Genomic DNA, 17,353 nt, shown 5'->3' with positions numbered 1-17,353 from the left:
GATAGGGTCAATTCGTTCGATTAATCTCTTGTCAAAGGAAGACGAGCTTTGAGATTCCCGGATCAGTCGAAAATTTTCATAACGATTTTGGTAATTTTCTTGGGGCCGAATTTAAACAAGCAAGCGCACAAAAGGTTGAACGAGGATCGGGCTATAGCAGATGAGGGGGTGCAAAGGGATGGTAATGCGAGTTCGCAGGAGGGAGGTCAGCCATCGAGGGGCAGGAGAGTGTCACTCGGGAGCACGACGTGTAAGAGAATGGTCACCATCCCGGGGGGTGAATTGAGATGTACAGGCAATTTATGCAGCGGCACTTTCGTTCGAACGTCAGCTAGCTGACCATGAATGCTTGCAAAACAGTACGGGGATGATAACACCTTGCATCCTTCTCAAGCAAGAATACGATCTTCCTTTCGTCAACAATCGACATTTTGCTCCTTTCTTTCCTTAACCCCTGCCCGACTGAAGTAAGTAATAGATTGATAAATGAAATTATTAAACTGAATTATCATTTCTCTTTGTCAACGTACCGTCAGTGATATATCTCGTGTTTTATATCTCAAAAGTATACAATAACAACAAAATCGATTGTAACTTTATTTCAATAATTTAAGGAGGAAATTGTCGAAATGCCGTTGTTCCATGAATGTTCTGTCATCCATTAAGTGGTTGAGGCGAAATTCAACGAAATGTCATGGTACAAGGGATGATTCACCCTTCTAGGGCCAAAAATGGATTAGTTCCAGAGAAGCAGAGAAGATCGAAGCGTGAAGCAGTATAATATTCCGCGCGAATGCGGTAAAGGCTGTTTTATTTCTTTCTAGCGATACACGATTCAATCATCTCGCAGTTACTACAAACTACAAATCTTCCATCCAAATAATATTTATAAAATCTAAGCAAAAGCCCGGGCTATTACCGGACCTAAAATTAAGTAGAAACCTGAATTTCCTTCGAACGACAGCGTCAGAGATTCAAAGAGAACGAGGGGAAACTACCAGGTTTCGCTATCGAAACACGTTTAAGGGAGCCGCAAGGTGGTCCGAAACAATTGTGAAACACGACGAGGGTGGATACGATTTACTCTGTTAAACGTAGGAGCAAGGGGATAAGAGGAAGGAAGGTAGGAAAAAGGTAGAGCGGGAACACGTGGGGTGGTTTTCTTCAGGGACAAAGCTAAGAACCTCGCTGAGAGTATCCCTTTTTCACGGTTTTTGTTCACTCCTTCCGCGTCTCTCTTATTTTCTCGATTGGACTGTCCCTCTCTCGGAGCCATCAAGCCTTATCGTGGTAGCGTCAATCACTCTCTTCGTATACGGTCCAACTTATCGTTCGATTAATCGCACTGACAATGCGCCTGTCGATCCAACTTACCGCCCGCCCTAAATCCATATGGCCCCGACTTCTGATGCAAAATTTTGTTCCCGAAAGTGCCGCTTCGTCCAAGTCGATACACCATGGTCGAGCTTAGAGATACCGTTAATCGGGCAACGTGACGCGGTGGCCGCACACGCGTCAACCTTTTTAGAAGTACGTTTTCATTAAGCACGCTCGGTATCGTTGGTCTTCGATATATATGGAATATAACGTTTACACATATTCTGAAACATTTCACGCTATTTTTCGACGAACCGGCCGATATATATTTGGAACTACTATGATTTATACACTTTCTTATAAGTAGAAGATGGAACTTGCGATATTGTTTAAAGAGATTTTAAATTAAAAGATAATCCACCGTAGTTATACAAGCGACTATAGTATGAAACAATGTAAAAATTTAATGTTCCCTGCAGTTAACAAAAGTCGATGAGAATTTAACGAGGAGATAAGAAGAAAAAAAAAACGGAAGAGAAGAAAAGTAAAAAAGGAAGAGGGACGCAGGAGCTCGAGGTTACGTAAACTCGCCATCCCAACTTCCAGCCGGTCGTCAGCAAAACCGGAAGTGCTGTATGGATCAGACTTGGCGCGCTGGTTGTTTGTTAGTAGACGACTTTGTACAACAGTTCGTATCGTCGGCGCCAAAATGTCTGGACCATTACCATTGGCTGCTTGTTTAACCTCACCGAGATACGCGTATTCTGAACGGTGTGCTCGTGCATCATGATAAATCAATGTGTCCAATCGCGTCCTTCCTAACAGCCAAATTAGCAGTCTCAAAAGCTCAAATTTTTTTCATTTCTGCGCTACGCTGGCTTTCTGGCGAATGCGATTATTCTGTTTCTAGTAAATATCGTTTAAATATCTTACTTGGACAGATGAAAAAATATAAAAGCTGGAAACGATAATTGGATGTCTGACATCTGCTCGATATTATGAATCTTAACACTTCGTAGGCGATCTGTGTCGCTGGTCACGGTCAACTCGTATCGATAATCGTTCTAAACTCCATAAACATCGGATACAAATAATACAAATTATTCAACAACGATACGCGATTACTGCTGTCATAAAAATTCATGCCCGACAAGATACTGATACGATATATTTTCCGATGTATCTTTCGGATAATAAACTATGCAATTTACGATCGAAGTCCTAAAACGACTCCAATAGCGATACGAAATAGTAAACAAATTCAACGCACGCTAAACGCCGTTCGCGTGCAAAGCACGACAGATGCGTAGATAGATCAACCACCACGAAACAGAGAATATAGATACTTTAACGAGATACGAGCGAAATCAGTCGGCAGAGATCTTCGACTTTTGGCGGCGTTCGCAACGGTTCGTTTAGCACTCTATACTTGATTTATGAAAGATACTATATGGGAAATTCGACAGTATCGACGTATTGCGTCATAGCACTGGATTCACTTTTCACGGACGTTGTTCGTACAAATTTCCAAATAATTCTAAGAACAAGAGACGCCAACTTTCGCTTCTAACCCTTCGAGCCGAAAATTTCAACCTTCCCTCAAGAATTTAATTTCGCGAAACTCGTCCATGCTCTACCTGAACTTCGTCCTCGTCTCCACGCCCCGTATCCACTACGATCCACCAGCTGAATTTTTGCCCGTTCCAAAAAAGTTTCAAGCTTACGAAACGTATACGAAATCTTTTTACGAATAAAAAATCATTGTCTTCTGCGGGTCTTATTAAACTTAATCGGATCCGTGTTGTATACACAGCGAAACCACGGAATCAACCTGCAACCGATTCGCTGAAAAAGGTGCGTGTGACCCGAAGAACCCTCGTTCATCATGCCGGATGCCTATTCAAATTTTATGGGCTATATTTGTCGCAATTAAGTATCGCGTTTTCGGGCTTATGGGCCAGAAGTATTCCATATTGGTCGCAGGAAGGATCGTTCGGCCGGCTGTCTCGCGGAATAGAGATAAATTCGTGGACTTGACGCGAGGGCAGGGTCCGCAGGGCTGAGTTTATGGGATATCGCGGGGGTAGTAGACACTTTCACGATTCGTCTGACTCATAGTCGACCGAGAGGGACGAAGAAAGTCGGAGAAGAGGCCGCAGAAGCGTGTAAAGCTTTACGAGGATCTCGACGAGAAAGCGAACCGGCCACCGAGCAAACGTGATTTGCAAATCGGAACTGACTGCTCGAATCGTTGGTACTTACAGTTTAAAATCGTTTCTCTCTTACGTCGCGGAATACTTCGTTCCTCCTGTGTGCGTGTGTGTCTACAACTCTTGCAGCTTCTTTCTCAGGCACTTCTGAAAACTAATCAAAGTAAACCAATTACTTTTTATCTCTTTATATAATCGTACTTTGTTGCGATTTAGTATCCGATCGATTAAAATATTTCGTTTGAAATAATTGAACTAAGCAGAAAGAAAAGTAGGAACTTAGACAAAATGCCATCGTGGAACGCAAAGTCACAGGTATGAATATCTAAAACTAAATCCTGTCGCTCTTACTTCGAGTAATCGATCTATCGTGTGATTCGTCGGATTTGAAATTCAAAGCCGGTGCGCGGCGTGAGACGCGCGAAAAACGCGGCCACAATTTGAATAACAGATACAGAAGCACTGAATTATTCTTGGCCAGAACAAAGGGAAGAAACGGCCGGAAAGAAATCATATCGATAACTCCGTCGTGCAACGCATCGAGCGAGTATTAACTTCTTCGAGAGGAAAGGCGAAAGGTGGAGGGATGAAGGGAAGGGGAAAATTTTCTCCCGGAGGTAGAGCAGGTGCAACCGGGACTGTTCTGACACGTGACAGAGACGAAGAACGAAAGAAGCAAAAAAGTATCGTTGACCGAGAGAGTTTACGGATCGGCTGAAACGTCAGAGGACCAGGAGAACTCTATTTTCGCGAGACAACAAGCAAGACGGCGCCAACGAGATTTTCGTAAAATTCAGCATCCCCGAGAACAAACATCGAACTCGAAGACGACAATTAACGGACGAAGCTTGTGCAAAGACAAGATGACGAGAGAAAAAGTAGATATTCTATAAAACGAAAGGAGAATCGTCGAACGTTTGGAAGATTTTACGAGTTAGCTATTAACCCTTCGCTACTGATTTCCCTATCTTTGCCATTACCACAGACGCACGGTCTTTCAACTTACTCGATAATTTTATTTATAAAATCACCGTTACGATACACAAAGATTGATTTGATACGATTACTAATCATCGGGATAACCGTAGAAAAAGAAATAAAGAAAAAACGATATGAAAGAAGCACGGATGAACGAAAAGAGAGGACGGTTCGAGAGAGAGAAAAAAAAGCCGAGAGAAGAGATGCAAAGGGAATGGAGAACGCTAGAACGAGGAAGAGTAGGGAAGATAGGAGTTGGAGAGAATCGAGGGAGGTGGGTGCTGGCGGCGTTATGGCGGGCGCCGGGGGTGGCGCCGCGACGCTTTGGCGCCTCCAACGCCGAGACGCTCCGGTGATGTTGGCTCCATATACCTACACATTTCAACCCCCGATGTCGCACCCTCCCACGATATTCACGTACACGTAACTACGTGGCCGCAATGACAGTTCGGGATTCTATTTCTCACATGTACAGGTGCATTTTTCTACCTCTCCCTTGGCCCTTCTCTTTCACCTTCACCCCTTCCCTCTTTGTCTTTTTTTTCTCTTCCTACCTTTACTGCCCCGTACTGTACGTTCGCGAGCGTTGAGAGACTCGTCGTAAGGTCCGAGGACAGAGATGGAATAAATTCTGGATTTTATAACCCGGAAGGCCAGCTTCGGCGTCAAGGTCCTCGATGGACCGCGGGGTGTGGCAGCTGTGCAAAGTTCTTGCACGATCAGTTTCTCGATAGCCTGCTTTCACGTGCTAATCTGGTATTTATCGAGTTAGCGCGTGTACGATATTTCTCCGAAATTTGAATTTGGCAAGGCAATGCCACCCATCGAATTAATTTTACAAGAACATCGGAAAAGCTAGGTTTTCGTAATCGATAAAGATGCTTTCTCTCTCATCCACTATATATCCACTAACAAATAGATATATTCGATAACGAAAATGATATATTATTCGATGTAATCGATTACATGCCTTATTAATATATTTCTCGACCTTTATCTTCGCCCGATGACATCGGTCGCAATTAAAAAGATTTTGGACGAAGACACGACGATCCCTAGCCCCATGAACCGTGTAATTTTTCAGGCTTTCAGGCTCGATTGTTTACAACACCGGTTATTTGCAATAATTTACTCGAGGCCACTTATTCACCGATAAACTTCACTTTCGATAGTGTTTATCGCCGGTAGCGCTGCAATTTCCACGTGTAACGAGGAAGTCTGTCGAAAAGCGGAGGCAACAATGCGCGGAAGATGAAATGATCGAGCCGAACAATATGTAATAAAGGGCCTCTTGGGCCGTCGTAAAAAAGGACGCGAGAGATAACTAATAAAGCCACGGTTCATAACGGGTAATCTTATAACGGGCTTGTTGCACACGTAGCTACGTTACGAGAGACAATCTAACCGGCTGTAAATCCGATCAATCGGCACGCGCCTCGTACCATCCACCCTTTCTCGTCACTCTCTCGTCATCCCGTCCCCGAATGTCTTGCGCGTTTCCACAAAATTTTGCGATTAATGGCTTGCCTGCCTTTCACAACCGATCAATAGACGATCTCTCGATGGACCGCGATTTCGTTGTCGATTCTGGTCTCTGATCTATGGTCTCGGCCGGTTAAAATTGATCTAGGACTCTAACCCATGCGATGTTCGAACGTTCGACGGCTCTCAAAGAAGATACGAGCGAATTTGTGGAAAACGAAGGCTGTCTCGTGGTGAGCTGGGTGAGTGGCCAATAAACGATCAAGCGTTGAATCGATACAGTCTAATATAGTTATTTCGATGCTTCTTACGTTGTCGATTTCTGCAACATGACTTAAGTTTAGTTTTTTGGCGGAAATTTCTAAGTAGATTTTGCCATTTCCTCTTCCGATAACGATTCCAAACAATCCGATCCTTTGCTACGCTATGCTTTATACAGCTCCTACTAACTAACGAGATATGTACCGCTAAAAAAGGAGCAAAACGGAACAGTTTCGAAAAGATCGTCGACGCTAAAAGCCAGTTACTCCTGCGTAGGATCGGAACGTCAGCTGAAATGTTCCACCCTGATCTACGGAGCACGCTAAAATCGTCTAATAAGTTGAGTAAACATCGAATCATTGTTATTTTTATGTGCAGCACACGGACCTCCATTGAATCGATGACAACGGAGTGAAAGGTACTTTGAGCTGAATGTACGGATAATCCATTAGACGCGTTGTAACCTAAAACTGCGCAAACAAGGGTGATCTTGGATTAAATGTGACGCCCGGATGGATCGTGGGGATGAACATACCGCTAGGAAAATGAAAATAAGTCGCAGCGAAACAGGTGAGCGACGATGACAACGAACAAATATCACAAACTAGCAATTTCGATAACCAACAAGGCCATTTGCAAAAGTTTCTTTCGTATCACGCAAGCGTACGTCAAGTATCTGTATAATAATTATTACCGCAACGTGACAACTGAAAATAGAAACGATACTTTTATTCTTAGAGGGATGGGCAGAAGACGAATACTGCTTGAACATTGCACGAGTTTTGCAATTAGTTATTATCTTGAACCATTTTTGTGTAAATATCGTTATCTCTTTGCAATCTCCATGTCGCGATTAATATCCCATCATTTTTCACTTTATGCTAATTCGGCCCTTCCGTATCGATATATATATATATATTTACTTCTATGGTAAAAGAAGCAAACAAAGTTCTATAGTTACAGAGGGTGAATATCAAATAAGCGAAAGTATATCTTTACATTTTAGATACCGATTAGACGTAAAATCCGTCGCTGAGACGCTTACATTTTTCTTTGAATTGATTTACATGCGCCGCAAATGCGTTTCTCGGTACAATCGAAAAAGCAATTAGCCGAGACACTATTTTGCGTTCTATTTAATTCCTATAGCTGCTGGTTTAACGAGATCTGCACGTATACGCATTAATTAAAACGTCAAATGTTCCTGCATCGCTCCGATGAATATCTCCGTGTATAATATAACATGTTAGAAATAATTATACGAGTATGTCCAAATTATACGATACACGCAAGTTTCGGTCGTTGGCTTTGTCACAGAAAAACGAGCCTTACCGAATTTATCGCGAAAGGTCCAGTCCGCAATTTGCGTAACCATACGAATAAGAAATGAGAAAAATCGAAAGCAGACACGAGTATACCTGACGACAACGACTTTATGAAATAAAAGTAAAGCGACGGTATAACGGCAGAGGAACCTGCGATTCATTTCTATTCATTTTCCTATTTACGTTCGTAAAGAGCAATTTACTTACTACACGAGTCTTTGTACCTAAATGTTAAATACTATAAATACTATTAAATACTATAGTTATTTACAATAAATACATTAGACATTATATATACGTTGTACAATAAATATGATATAATTATCTGCTTTCTCTACAGCGTGATAGATAACAAGAAATTCGCTTTCCATAATCTTATCGAAATATCACCGTTGCCTTCTGAACATCAGAAAATCCTTCTTGATGACAACGTTGTCTACGGACAACGATGCACTTTTATTCTCAAGGAGGCAATTTAATGGAACAATCGTCCCCTTTTAAATAAATTCCTTAGCAGTCCGTGTAATGTCGCAGAAAAAGTAACGAGGCATATCGTTGTCTCGACGTGCATCGTGCAAGATCGTGCATTCGTGACAAACAGTGTCTCTCAAACGATGCGTCGTCGAATCGAAATCGATTCATCGATCTTCCTGTAATTCTTTTTTTCTTTTTAAATAACCATTAATCCTGTTACTCTCCTTAACATCAACATACCGAGATATTATTTATTGCTGTTATCAGCATCGCTGATATAGTATACATAAACTAGCGACGTAACCTGTTAATGAGGATTAAATGTAACAAGGCGTATAATTGGTTCCGAGAGTCCACTTCGTCTCAATGTGGTTCACCAATCGCCGTAATGATCCCGTAACGAAGTCGTTTGTTTCCTTCGAGGGAAACGGAGCCGCGGAAAAGAAACGAATCTGAAGGGAGAAATATACGAATATTAAGTAAATGACCATGAAATTACATGATTATCCAAAATTACGCAGATCTTTCGCACAGATAATACGAAAATGTTTGACGATACGCGTCGATGTTGAATAGTGCCATGTATATCGTTTGAATATTATTAGATTCATATAAACACGTGAACCAGGGGTTATCAAATCAACGTTGAAACATTTTGATTTCTATCCATCGACAATATCCTATGAAACTTTCAATGTTTTTTTAATGTTCTACGCATCTTTCTCTATTCTTTTTCATTCTTATCTCGACGTTTTGTTTCCTCTAACTATTTCCCCGTTATTATTTAATCGCAATAACACAGGGATAAATAGTAAATAAGTTGCAACGACAAGAACAAAACGTATCAAGCTCGAATAAAAGAATGCAAATGGAATGTGTAGTGTAATATTATTATAATAACAAGAACAACGATAACGATGACGATAACGATAACGTGATGTAACGACGAAACAGAGATAACAATGGCAGAGCATATGAAACGTCCGAACGCAAAACGTTTACACCAGAGATCAAAATAGACAGTTATCTTTCGTTTCTAAAAGAATTATGTTCCAACTTGTATGTTTCGTTTAGGAAAATATCTGTTCTTGTGAAATTTTTATCGAAACAAATGTTAACAAGTGAACAGATATTTTAGAATCTGTATAATAAAAGTTCCACGGACACAAGTTGTTTTAGAACGTGTATTAAATAAGATCACGTGCGATAGATAAAAGTACCAAACGGACAAAGTACTAGTTTTATACATAACAATATAATAACATATTATTCACGCGTTTATCGAATAGAAGATATGAAAATCATAAAGGATGAACGTTATAAACTGAAATACAATAGCAATCCTATAACACAGGGTCCGGCCAGATAACATGTAAAAGCCGACACGACGTGATTCCTTCCGGGAAAAATAAATTTGATTATTTATCGTACGCAGGTATCGCGCCGATTCTAAACTAAACGCGTTCGAACTTTATTTTCGAAAAACGAACCCTTAAACAGAAAAATACCGGCTTATATTTCATACGAAGATATTAATTACTTATGTCACGATCTTCATATCTTTTATTCGATAAACGTGCGAATAGTATGATATTACATTAGTACAATACTTATATATAACTATCGTGTATGTATTCAGTACATTCTTACTTTCCTAAGCGTTCGTTTCAAAGACAAACACAAATAAGCATTGAACTGTGTATCGTCTATGTAAATTACAGATAAATAACATATTCGGAACATCAATCTGACCGTAATAATTATTTAATATCGCTTCGCAGTACTATTCATCGAATAGTATTCAATATTTGTTATTATAATTGAGAACTTTTTAAATGTCCATAAACGAAATATCTGTTCCTCTTATGGAAACACCTTTGGTTCTACGTTTTACACGTTCTGTTCAAAGTAAAACTTACTTTCAAGAACTTTTCTTTGTCTGTTCTCATCGGACAACTTCGAACGTGACAACGTGTTCTAAAAGAGGTTGTACAATCCATGTTTTAAATAGAAGCTATTAAAATTCTTCCACGACTCTTCCGATCGCTGATTTATGTTATTACAAATGACACGTTCCAAGTTATTCGGACGCGTAACTTGTACCTCCCGAGTATTCCATTTCGGCTTAATCTCAACGAGTCGATGACAAAATCGATTTCACGCGATTACCCGTCATCGCTGGCTGTGTTGGCCGAGGCGCGTAACTCCATTATGATCTTCGCAGAAACACGTGCGCACAGCAACCCTGTAGTTACTTCGTGCACATTGCCTGTATTGCGCGCGCGTACGCATTTCATGCACAAAGAACGCGTTATTTCGAAGCATCGCATATTCTACACGCACCGGACATACGCATGCTTCTATTTATACAGCTCGTACCGGAACTGTGTCTTCCAAACGCACAAACGTGTATTTTGGCCGAGCCAAATGTTTTGTCGCAACCGTGACGAAAATGAATCGATAATCGAAAACGAAGTACTCGGTTCCACAAAAGCGTAATCCCTTTACAGACGCAATTTTTGCCATACAATGACCCACCAGCTTTTACAATGAAACGTTTTAACCGGGCATTTGTTTCGGAAAGAAAAATGATACAAGCGTTCGCAAACTATGAATAGCCCTATGCTATATACACAGATAAAAGATTAATTTCTGGCGAGAAATTCAATTTTATTCTAATTGTAGCTACAAGGATGACGATAATCGTGTATCGTCGTTGTGGGACGATAGAATAACTTGACAAAAGATGAATACATTTCTTTATTACAATGCTTGATGAAAGTAGTGTTACTACGTTTTATATTTATGCTATTTATGTTATCTGTTTCTTAGGCAATGCTAGCGAAAATATTACGTACTCGATGTGTTACGAATATATTACGAATCTATCAATTATTTGGTAGATAATTAGTGACAACGAATAAGTAGATTCCTCTTCAATTGCAAACATTATATCGTTATTTCAGAGTTGATTAATCTGTAAGTTTAATGTAGTATACGTTACATAACAGTTGGACTAACTAATCGTTCGGTTAGCTGATACTCTCATTAATAACTACGTTAAGAAATCAACATTAACATTTTATCGAGGATACGTAGAATTTCTAATTGAAAACGAAGAATTCGAAACGAAACTATCGTATAAAAAACAGTAATAAATCAAATAAACAAGGATTCTAAAGAAATTTAAATTGCCTGTAACGATTTCGCGACTCGTACGAAAGCATAAAGTTAGTTTTCTCGGTTCATTCATCCGCTTTCAATGGCAAGTAAATCAATTCTACGAAATAAATCAAACGCGCGACCGTTCAGCTTACCAGAGTTATCGACAGCATGAATAATAATATCTAATTCCTGAATGGAAGCGTTTAAGCATCGGTAATAATAACTGCATCGGTAATAATGCAATCTTGATTTCTACGTCATCGTCCACAGAAGAAATGATGCATCGATACTTTTATGTCTCTTAGATTGTTATTTCCATATATGTACGTACGTACATATTCTATCTTATTCTGACTACCTACTTTCACATACTACCGATTTATTTAGTCAAATTCGATACACTCTATGTAACTCACAGTCCTTCGTATGATATAATACAATTTTTGGTAGTAGAAAAGTCCCGAATATTTTCTTTCCAACGTTTTAAAATTCTTCCATTAGATATCTTCAATGTACGTTAGACATATGCTTGCCGTCTTCGGTACGTATATTCAATTTTTATATGCAATTTGCTCATGATCATTATCCTGATAAACAAAGACGGAATTTTAAAACTGTATATCTCACAAGCGCTATTTATATAAATAATAAGTATGTCCAAGAAACGCGGATGCTTATGCATTTCAAATATTTAGTTATTATTAACTGATATTTAAGGAGCGAAATAAATGTTTATCGTTCATCTCTATGTCTGTTAGAAAATCAATTACCTAAACATCCGCGGCTTAGCGACAAATAAACTTAAATAGTTGGTGAATAATTTAAATCCTGCGCCTAGGGATTCCTAGCCTTTAACCAACCATGCGTATAAAAAGAACTAGAGATATAGCTAGAATTTAAAACATTTCATACCCGATATTGTTGACAAATGAAGGGAGAAAACAGGGGAATTTGAAACGAATTATAATTAAATTTGAAGAAGTTTGGGGTTACAAATGATTGGATATCGTGCAATTCATTCGAATGGCAATATCCCGAGCGATATCTCCGTTGGAAATGAGTCACGAGGGCTGTTCGAGGCCTTCCGCTTCCGCGAGGCCTTTTTATTCGCGTCGATCGGAGAATAAAGATCGTCACTTCGGATAAACTCAATGAAACCTTAAAGCCGAGTTCTCAACTGGCTCCAAGTGGATCGCGATAATTAAATTGTGAGTCTGGCTCAATTCCACGGAAATAAATCTGCGGAGGAGCATCGGTCACGCACCGCGCGAATTAAGAACTCTAAATCCGAAAGTGCACGGCAAACATAGGAAAACTGTGTGTTTCACCATCCACTAAACCAACTTTTTTCATTCCTTTTTCTATTAAAGGCAATTTGTAATGAGAAAATGTTTCTCCTTTCATCGCGCTTTCTGCCGTTTCGAATTTACAGTTTCTTTTTTTTTAAATAAAAAAATCCTATTTTTTATAAATATACGCCTATATAGTTCTACAGAAATCCTAGCTTGGAAACTTGTTACTATTTCACCAACTTATTTGTATTCCATTGTTATTCTGTTTATTCCGACTGTATCGGACGACTTATCAAACTTAATAACATTCTATAACGTAAAAAATTCTATTAAAAGTAAAAGAACAGAGAATTCAGTAGTTTCAGGTTGTTCAGAGAATTCGCGTTAGAGTAAAACCGACGAAACGAATGCAACAAAAAAGAAAGGAGAAAGAAAAAAAAATAGGCACGCGTGAAAGAAGGGGAATTGCAAAGTAGTTCAATAATCGTCAAAGGCTAAAAATTAATCGAACGTCGCGACTCGATAAATCACCAATATGCTTTTAAAAAATCACTATGACCCACCCGTCAAAAGACCATAAAAAGAGCTATGACAATTTTACTTCGACGATATTTTCAAAGAATTTAAGGTAATCGAACACCGATACGGGACATGTTACGTATTTATTACTACACCGCCGACGAAAGGAGAGTTGATTTATATATTTCCCCCGATGGATTCAAAAAACAAAAAAATAAAAAATGACCTTAAGGGCACAATACGAGAAAGGGTATCTTATCTAAGATTCCTGGAGAAAATTAGGCGGATGAAAAAAAGCGAAGAAGATTAAAAACAAAGTAAAACAAAAGACCCGGTGACATCGCGAGGAATTAAAAACCGTGGCAAATCGTCGATGCGAAATCGGAACGAATTTTCTAGGGTCCCGAACTTGGCCAAACGCAGAAACTTAATAAAGTCTCGTGAACAGTGGTAGCAGATGGGTTTCCCTATTTAACCTCTTACAGCCTGCCTATTGATTTTCTCCGGTCCTATTGTTTTGGCACGTCGCGCATTTAACGAAACGTAAGAGAGAAACGGGAGGAACGAGAGGAGAGCATCGAGGAGAGAGTACGATACAGAGCAAAGTGTTGGCGAAATCTACTTCGATGATCGATTTGCGAAACGTGAAACAAACGGCACAAGTTGATGCACAGACGCACGAGCGGAGAGGCCACGAGCTGTCAATTTGTCGCGATGTTGTGAATCATCTCTATTTCGGGAGACACCCGTTTGGTGGTCCTACCCCCTTCGTTTTTGAGGTTAGCTCGCCCGTAATCCGCCTCGACTCTCAGACGTATACGATCATATACGGCCAAGAGGCAGGTATATGCCTCTAAGCGATTAATAAAGTAACACGGGAGATCGCGTTTTATCGGTGTGAAAACGAGCAGGAACGATTGGAAAAGTCTAAACGAGAGCAGCACGCCCATCTGTCGGAAATCACGGAAAAATCAATAGGAACCGGCAGCATCGCCACCAGCCGTCGGTTTCGCGATATTATCCGGCTATTCGTACATTCTACTCACCGTAAAAAATATCCATAGATAGAAAAGAAGCCCTGTTTCGTTGCACAAAATCAATTTGTCACTTCGGGCACAACCACACGTCCGACAACACTCTTGCGACTCCACCGTTTCAGTTTCGAGCGTTCCTCTCGTTCAAGGTCAGTGACGGCGCGTGTCACGAAAAAATTAAGGCGCCTTGAGTACCCTTTCCGAACGAGACGGCAATTGGCAAACGTCTTTTTTTCTAGTTTCTTTTTTAACTGAATTACTTCGAATCAGAAATATACTCGTTATACCGTTTCAATGCATTCTAACGTATAGTTGCAGCGATATTTACAACAATGAAATTTTAATGTTTAATATCTAATATTTGTAATTGTAATATCCGATCGAAGATTTTAATTATAAAAGGTGCAATAATTTTATACGAGTTATAAATAAATAAAAGTGCTATTATCTTTTGGAAATCTTGTTTCGTGTATTAGGCATAATCGGATTAGTATATTTATAAATACGATGAATAATACCAATAAAGTATATCTTCTTAAGTACTATTACTACATTTCTATTGCTAAATTCTTAAACGTTTTTTTATCTTTACATTGGATCTTAAAGATTCACTCGAAAATCGTATTACCTCAAAATATCAATATTACTATGCTTATTTAGGAATTTGTTAAAAACATTTTATATTTCGTTAAAAATGTTCATAATCAACTGTATTACGTGTTTCTTACTGTCCAATTACGAAAGTATGTACTTTAAATAAATTTAGAAGTTATGCAGAAAATTTCTGATAATTATATCAGCAGGTAATTTTCAAATCACAAGATATTTAATTAATTTAATTTTTCGTTTCAGAAAATTTCAATAACACGATGATCGATAACAATCTCGCGCGGGCCTCGCCGCGCTACGCACTTCCCTGGCTTCGTCCAAATAACTAATCCAAATAAACAGACTCTCCTCTAAAAATAAAAAGAACCAATCATACGCGTGACAAGAAAACACAGCGAACGATCTCCGAATGTTTTGCTTCCTGAAAAGCCGTGAAATCTAACGACGATAAGAGAACGATTTAAAAAGTTCGCTGGTTCGCTGAGAATTATCTCAAAAAATCCGCGAGAAATGATAGATTTCCATAAAAACGTGTTAGGAGGTCCGTGCAAGTTGTAAGTAAAGCTGGAAACAAATCCAGCATCGGGTACAGAATCGAGACCGCACCAAATTTGGTCATGCCAGCCAGTCTCCATTCAGAACCGTGTACGTTTCGTAGTACGCAATGATGTAACGCGCTTTACGCTACTCCGTGTATCGTATTCCGTGAAATCAAATAACAAGAATTCGTTATAAACGAACACAAACGGAAGAGAATCTCCGTCCCGATTTTTCATTCTTCTATCTTGTTTTTGTCACATGCAAATTTAACCTGCTGAGTAATAGCATGAGACTGAAATCCAAAAATATTACTCTCCTTCGTACAGTATGAATGTGTCGATGACATCACGTTTTTTCGTTATCGTATATTACTCGCGTAGTTTGTGTTGTTAAAAAACTGCTCGTCTTTCGTTTAACGAGTTTTCTGGGACGTCTTTATAGTTTGAGGCATAGAATATGCAGAAACGTATCTTACGGTTTGCCAACGGGAAATACACGATTATGTATAATTACACGATCTCTGACCCACGATACGAATAAGTTATAAAGTTGCTAAAGTGTAAGGAAAGTGAACGCCGATGTTATTCGTATAGGTGATATTGCCAATTATTGACAAACTTACTTCTTTGTCGTAAAAAGTCCAATACCTCCGAAAATCGACACTGTCGATTCGAGCCACGCTTAATCACGAACTTCAACTTGATCTGGATATCGTAGAAAAACCGATATCGCACGTATCAAGTACACAGGACAAACATAAATCCTCACGCTTCATTTTAAATCCACTATACAGCCTCTAAAACGAGCCACTCGCTCTACCGCATATACCACTTTTACCAGGCCAAGTACCAGTCGCCAGTTCATTATTCGTTCAAAATAAACGTTCGTGTACCAGCATGATTCCCGTATGCTTCTCCCCTGCGACTTCCCGAAAATCCTTGTTGTCTTCGTTTCTCGTTGGATTATTATATAACGAGGTCGGAATTAAAAGAGTTACGCGGAGAAGCATGACACATATCGGCCATCCGGTATTTATCTACACACGAAGGAAGTGGTCGTCGATTTTCTCGCAACGCGATGACCAACGTCCACGGCCGTCGACACGCCGTGAAATTGTGGCGAATAAAATGACGAGAAGGACGATTAACAGCCTGTTGCTTCTTCTAATCGCGTAGGCCACCCACAAGACGCGTAAGCTCGCGCGTTCCTCGCATTCTTCGCGCGTCGGCGGCACTACGAAAGAAAAATAAACGTAGGCGTCTTTTTCACGTTGTCGTTGTCGCCCAACAGAATGCACCTGTGCATAAACCGGCAGGGCGTGGGCGATGCTCGATATACGTAGCGGGCAAATAGCTCGGGATACGTGGGCACGACCTGCATTTCAAATGCCTCGAGGACAACCCGACTGCGTTTACGTGATTTTTCAACCAGCCCGGAAACTTTAATCACGCTTGCTCGCTCGGTTCGACGTACGATTTATGCAACTTTTGTGTTACGAACCGATCGCAAGTAGAGAGCAAGCGACGATATTACGAACGATATTTTTCCAAACACGTTGGAATTTCCCATTGTTTATAATAATTTGTCGCGATGAATATACCTATGGGAGTCATTCGTTTTTCGAGAAACTGAATACCAATTATGCGATAACCGTGCAAACGTCTCTTGTAAAATACGAAGTAGTTTTTCAAGAAGAAAATCATCAGAATCGAGAAATCTATTAACACGGAAAAAGCGTATTCATAGCCGACTTGGCGTCACGCGTGAAGAGAATAGGAACGGGGCCAGTATTTCGTTGCCAAAATCTTAATAATTACCTCTACTTTGTCGTCGTTACAGCAACGTTACAACTTTAACAACCGATTCTCGTCCGACACATCGTTTTTCAAATTATATTCGTCCGTCTTGCAAAGCTCTGTAACATTTGCGCTTGTTCCGTCGATAAAAAATAGACAAGTGGTACCAGGAAACAAAGAGAATCGTTTTATCATTTTACGTGAAAAGGTTATTTCGTTACGACACGCTTTTACAGGAAATAAACGTAATACATTCTGCGAGTGTTCTCGGGGACTTCGGAAGTGTGTATTTGAGAAACCAGGACAAATCGACATCGATTGGAAAGTGGATAGCACGAGATAAATCTTGCG

At 39.8% G+C, this 17,353-nt stretch overlaps 1 protein-coding gene across 6 annotated transcripts in view; it reads right to left on the bottom strand.

The window, feature by feature from the left end:
• The window catches only part of rhea (Talin_middle and talin-RS domain-containing protein rhea), a 49,224-nt gene extending 32,839 nt beyond the window's left edge, over positions 1 to 16,385 (bottom strand). The window contains exons 1-2 of one of the 6 annotated variants that reach the window (XM_076622792.1): positions 15,829 to 16,385; positions 3,580 to 3,681 (exon numbers count right to left, since the gene is read on the bottom strand). The gene's annotated coding sequence lies outside the window, so the exon portion shown is untranslated. Of the gene's footprint in view, positions 1 to 3,579; positions 3,682 to 14,069; positions 14,254 to 15,828 lie in introns of those variants that run through there. The other 5 variants (XM_076622793.1, XM_076622795.1, XM_033330156.2 and 2 more) reach the window with 5 other exon arrangements.
• Positions 16,386 to 17,353: the final 968 nt, after the last annotated feature.

This window comes from Bombus vancouverensis, chromosome 11 (assembly GCF_051014615.1).
Source record: "Bombus vancouverensis nearcticus chromosome 11, iyBomVanc1_principal, whole genome shotgun sequence".
Taxonomy (NCBI): Eukaryota; Metazoa; Arthropoda; class Insecta; order Hymenoptera; family Apidae; genus Bombus; species Bombus vancouverensis.
Note: the sequence above shows the minus strand (reverse complement) of the source record. Positions and strands in the feature narration are given on the sequence as shown.